Below are 6,385 nucleotides of genomic sequence, written 5' to 3'. Positions count from 1 at the left end.
GACACACACACACACACACACACACACACACACACACACACACACACACACACACACACACACACACACACACACACACACACAACTATTTAGACCCTCTTAAAAGCAGCACCCAAGCAGCGACTACCAGTTACATTGTGTGGAATAAAAGATCCTCTTTCATCGTGCCTTAACTGTTTCAAAGAGCTAAGCGGATAGGCTCAGACTGAATCCGACTGAAGACATTATTGTCATAATTACAGTCAAAGACAGMTAAGGTGCGGCTCAAGTACCCCTAATGCAGAAGTCCTGCCTTCAGGGCAAGTCTCCGACTGCTGATTTCCACTAAAGATCTATTACTCTAATGTTCCTCACATATAAGCCTCCTTCAAAGCAAGAGAGCTTACTGCCATTATTGACTGTTTGTCTGGTAAATGTCTCCACCTGAGGAATGAAGAAAGGGATTCACAAGGAGGCAAAGAAGAAAGAGATGCAAGTGAGAGGAGAATGCCTTAGGTTGTGCACCTTTCTAAATTGGCCGGGTGTCATGAAAAACACCCCTCTTTGGGCCGTGAAAATGGATTTACATGCAGTCTATTTATGTGCTGCATGCAGGCTTATGCTTGAGCAACAAGCCAGACAGCATCTCACTGACAACTTTTCACATATCAGTCCCTTTAGGGCAATTCTTTATCCTCACATCATTAGCTTGTTGAGTGAGTGCTTTTATAAACTTACAATATTTGTATTTGGAAATTGAAGAGTGCAAAGACTGACGACCAAATAAAATGCCAAAACAATAATGAAAATGGGTATTTCAGTCTCTATAGATGACTTGGATTACTTGATTTTTTACAGTTTCCTTATTGTTCGCAGGTTAGATTTTGGAGTTATACTCAGTAGGAATGTCTTCTTTGTCACTGCAGCTGCAAACGTGTGTTTGATTCATAGTGTCTATGTGTGGAGTACCTAGTTCAGAATGTGCAGATGTACTCCACAAGTCACGGGGAGTAGAGGTAGCTGTAGAAACTGGGATATTTTCGTAAACTGTAGTTGGTTGCCCACACAGCACAGTTGCCAGGGTTAAAGTAACGGGCTTAAGTGTCCATTTTTTTAATGCTAAAACAGGGTTCAAAGCATTTCACGAAAACAAAATTTTCCTTAGTTTTCCCCGAGTGAGTCCAGAAATTTCAGAAAACATTTCAGTCACACAAAACCTCGACTCAAAATTTGGTGTAGAAGCTGAGTCCTCCATCACAAGATACTGTGTTACTACTGGACCAGATCACAATGTGCTGTGTATGACAGCTCTGGAGGCAAAAAGTCCTTAACTACCCTTTCGCTTTTTACTTTCTAAAAATTAGTCACATTCAGATATGACCGAAAGTATAGTGTAGTCTACGGTACATGCATACTGCATACATTCTATATTGTAACATCAGATATTAAAAAGCCACTGTAGCCAATGATACTAAGGATACTGTGTACACATAGAAGTAGAACATGAATTCATTGTTACTAAAATACTAGCATACATCAAAATCTCAGAAAGATCATCTTTTTACTGTAGATTAGTGTTTAATTTCCCTGAGTTTTCCTTGATTTTTTACATTTTTCTTAAATTCCTTGAGTTTTTTTTTTCTCTGTATGTAAAATGTGGAAGTCCTTTCCCAGGTTTTCCTTAACTTCCAGAGTCCTTGGAAACCCTTTGGTATTTTTTTTAACAACAAAACAGACAGATTTGTGAAATAGCACAGCAGATCTGCATAGTTAAGAGTTATATCAACAATTATTTAATCAAAGCTAAAACATCAAATATAAAGTGCTAAAACTGACATTTTCTAGCATTAATTTAAAGATGCTTCTATACCACTATAGTTGCAATATTCACCTCTTTCTTGCATAAAGATCTTTAKTTTTGCACTACTGAGTACCCCTTCACACCTATTATTTTGTGTGTCGATGTCCCACATTCATCCATATCTGTGTCCTTGCTGTATTATACATTTAGTGTCATTCTTTGATTATTTACAATGTTATTTGATTGTGCTATATTTAGCTGATTACTTATTTATTGCTGTAACTGGGAAGGAGAGTAACGCAATTTCAGTTGTACATACGAAGCACTGACAATAAAACTGCGGTACTTATTTTTATTTTAAGCCAAAAACAAAAAAGACTATAAAACTACTTGAACTTGAAAGAAAGAGTAGCCACATATACAGTATTTTAGGTACTCTTAGTGTTATTTTAACACTGATGATTTTGCTGGGAAAAAATACACAATATAAGTATAACATTGGTGATGATAATCACAAGTCACAGTCGTCCCCCACCCCAGCCGCAGAAAACCTTTGCAGGTTTCTGGTACACTAAAACGATACATTCCATGACTAAAACAGCCAGTTTAAAAGATTTGTTGACAGAGTGAATCCGATGTTAAATTAGAGCCCACTGGACTACCCTGCAAAATAAAAAATGACAAAAAGCAATGGATGTGTGTTGAGATTTGACTACAGGGAATCTCACGAAGTGTTCAGAAAAGGAGAAAAAAAATCAAATTAAGCTTTTCCACACTATTTACGTGTTCACATTTTATTTGGGAGGAAAATGTATTTTGCCAAAACGAAATTATCTCTCGCTCAGCTTTGTCTGACAGACGCATTTCATCACTAATGCCGGAATAACAAACACCTGTCTCCTGATGGTATCTGTCCCAGTCTAAGGGTGTATTCAGTCACCAGGGTGGTCTGTCGTCGAACCCACAAAATACAACCAGAGGCTGGAGAGTTTGCGACTGCCTTTGGAAGTAGTGCAACCGCACGTGTTTGAGTGCATGTATGTCCTGACGTGAACGGGTGTTTCTCATACGATGTGGCTAGTTGTTTTGCTGCGCTAAATCACCAGTTCTTGTCAGGAAGGCCTCCAGTTTTAAACTTGCAACAATGGAGCTAGGGGCACATTCACACCCACACGCATACTCTGCCTTTGATCACAGAGGTGATAACATACTTCAGTAGTTCTGTTGACGCCAAAAAGGAAATTTGATAAATCACAGCATTGTAACTACAAGACTGTGTAAACCCATGCTCCAATTGAAATTTAAAACAGAGTTGTCGAGGGGAAAGAATGACTGTTCAAGATTGAGTGGTAGAAAGAATAACTGAAAGGGCCAAGGCTGATGAATGGAAATGTACCTTAGCTTTTTTTATACTTCTGTTCCTCCCTTAAGAGCAGCTCCTTGCCATGGATACTCTATCAATCACAGCATAAAGCAGTCATATATACACTGTTTTACCTTTCTTCCCATGCCAAACCTTCCTTTCTTACATTCTCATGCACACAAGTGTACACATGCATGCTTTGGAGAAAAAAAAAGACTAACCAATCTATCAATGTGCATTGTGTGCATTGTGCAAAATCATGAAACTTTGGCAGTGTGAAAGTGGAAAAATGACAAAATATTTTATTTTCTCCTAAAAATTTTGCAGTGCTGGCCTTGATTGCTCACATGCTACTGTGCTAAAACGTACAAGAAAAAAAACTCAAAAAGTACCTAAACTAAAATCTATTTCCTAAAAAGGGAGATAAAAACATCACTCAGGGCTTTGTCAGTCATTCTGTAGAATCACAAACACAAGGGATAAAAGGACCAGTTCAGAGGTACATGTGRGAGCGTGTTTATTGATGAGCATCAGTCTGCTTGTTTCGTTTCAAACACGGTAGAGGAGTCTTGAGTTTATCATTCAGCAGATAAAGGAAATCTAAGCGAAGGCAAAGTCTCATGAGCCTCTGTCAGCTGATAGACACGTTGTCCTACAAGTAACATCGAAAAGCTTTTCTGMCACTTTGATGGCCAAAAAGGGCTGAACAGTTGCCGACTGAAGACTTGTTTAAAAAACAAAGAAAAGCATCCACATGTGCTTCTATTTTGTCACACACACACCCACACACAGAATAATCTATTTCTATGCGCAGCAGAGTTGTCCATGTATGATGTGGTGAAACCGCAACAGAGACTGTACCCACCATGTCTGGAGGCTCACTGGGAAAAAATAAGGGTGTGAAAATGAGACAAAGACATCTTATGACACACACCGCAGCCACCTATAAATTGGGGRGGTTGCATGGCGCATACAAATACTGACACATCTTAGCACACACACACACATGCACGCACAAAAACGCCATAAAAAGGGAATCCAGTTATAGCTGTGAAACTCCAACACACGGCTCAGCCTGCGGATTTTTCRAGCACCCTTTTTCTCATTTCGTTTTGCGTCCGTTTGTTTGCGCTGAAAATATCTRCACGTCACAGCGCCAGCCGACACAATTCACATGTGGTAGTCATCAATCATAATTATCTCGGTTTAAAAAAGCCACAGCTGTTATTTGATTTTAAAAACAAGCCATAGCACTGTGCCTTCCAACGATACGTCAAGCTGTCAGTGGAGGCCTTGGCCTGCACAGCAGAAATGTCTCTCTCTAGCTTCCCAGTGAGCTCGTTGGGAGTCCACAGCCGAGCCGAGCCGTGTTCAACCTTTCCCCATGACTCACTGGTGAGCGTCTTTATTTTTAAACATTTTTGCTCTCTCTCCGTTGCCGTGTGTTTACTCTGCCTGAGAGAGGCCGCTGTTATGGACTTCACACAACGTTTGTTTATGGCTTCTTTAATCAGGACCAGATAATGGAGAGTTGTCTCCATCTGTGGGCGCATCYCCAGAAGCTGACTGCGTACATGTGTCTCCATGAGTGTGTTTGTGCGCTGCTCGACTTTAACGATCCTTCCAGAATGTTCTAATAAATACTCTCCTCAACGGATAATTGCTGTACAGACGATGAATAGGATTAAGGTGTGTTTGTGTATTGTTCATGAGGCCACACACCTTTTTGGTGTTGCACATGATGTCACACAGTCCTAATTATGTCATCCGGTGTGCTATTACTGCTTTCTGTGTAATCTCCATGACAACTTTACAGTCACTTATATTCATCTCATGGTCTAATGTGTTAAACTTGTTCTATTACATTCAAGAAACTAKAAAAACTGCATCAGAAACAGATTATATGGACCATAAAGCATATCTCTATGTAAATTGCTGCTTCCCCATCTCCATTTTTTTTACCACTTATCCATAGTCGGGTCGCAGAGGCAACAGATGTAGGAGAGAAACACTGACATAATCCTTCCAGTGAGTCCTGGGTCTACCCTTACCAGTGAGACATGCTCGGAACACCTCTGAAAGAAGGCATCCAGGAGGCATCAGATGCCCAAACATCCTTAACTGACTCTTTTCGATGTGGAGGAGCAGCGTCTCTTACTCTGAAAGTCTATCAGATGGAGCTCCTCACTCTGTCTCTAAAGCTGAGCCCAGCCAACCTATGAAGGATACTCATTTTGGTCATTTGTATCTGGGATCTCGTTCTGTCGGTTATGATCCATGCCTCTTGACCATAGGTGAGAGTTGGAACGTAGGCAGGCCAGTGYATCATGAGTTTGCCTTTYGACTCAACTCTTTCTTCACYACGACCGACAGAAGCAACAACCTCATTACTGAGGATGAGGCCCCAGTYTGTGAATCCATCKCCCACTCCATCCTGCCACTGARAATTAAAGCAATTCATTGTGGGTGTCACATACTTAAATTATATTGCTTCTTTTTTTCAATAACTTTGTAAATTTCTACTTTAGATCTCATTGTTGAATATCAAGTTAAAATGTGGGCATCAGGAGTTTGTATGCAGATGGATTCCATTGAAACTCTCCAAAAGTAATCATTGAAAGTASGGTTTCAACTAAWTGATTCAAGATGGTCACCACAACTAACAAACCTTAGCATACTCGGYCAGTTTTACAGATGTTGAGCTAAAATGATCTTTTGTATTAGCTGAGAGTCATCACCATCACATACTCTAACTGCTAACAAATCATCTAAAATATTTTAAAATGTTACGAGCCAACAKGCTGAATACAGGACATGCACCCACCCCCGACGGAGGGCAGCCCWCATCCGAACCCAGGAGGTAGACCCATTTATTCTGGGGTGGAGAGGATCAGACAGCTAAGGCCCGGCCCGGACCGAACCAGGCCGGCCGGTCAGCCCCCCTGCTGCAGCGAAGCCGCGCCCACAACCACCCCCACACACCACCCCCACACTCCACCAATGGCCAAGCGCGCACCCCCAGCCGACCAAGTAGGGGTCTCTGTGGACGAGTGCGGACGAGAGGGCGTGTCACAACGAAAGGCGATTCTAAAGCGACACACCTGATTTGATGGACTTTGTTAAAAGGACACATCTGACTGGACAAGCAAAAAAGGGGCGACACCCTAAGGCACCACCTGATTGGACAAGAACAAAAGGGGCATTACTGTATGGCACCACTTTTTCTGGAGACCCCTATTGGG

General features: G+C 41.3%; 1 protein-coding gene across 1 annotated transcript in view; it reads left to right on the top strand.

Moving 5' to 3' along the window:
- Nucleotides 1-6,385, top strand: part of lgr6 (leucine-rich repeat containing G protein-coupled receptor 6) — a 43,403-nt gene that overhangs the window by 9,670 nt on the left and 27,348 nt on the right. The gene's annotated exons all lie outside the window — the stretch shown is intronic.

The sequence above is a fragment of the Austrofundulus limnaeus genome, unplaced genomic scaffold (assembly GCF_001266775.1).
Source record: "Austrofundulus limnaeus strain Quisiro unplaced genomic scaffold, Austrofundulus_limnaeus-1.0 Scaffold3, whole genome shotgun sequence".
Taxonomy (NCBI): domain Eukaryota; kingdom Metazoa; phylum Chordata; class Actinopteri; order Cyprinodontiformes; family Rivulidae; genus Austrofundulus; species Austrofundulus limnaeus.
This window is presented reverse-complemented; position numbering and strand designations above follow the sequence as displayed.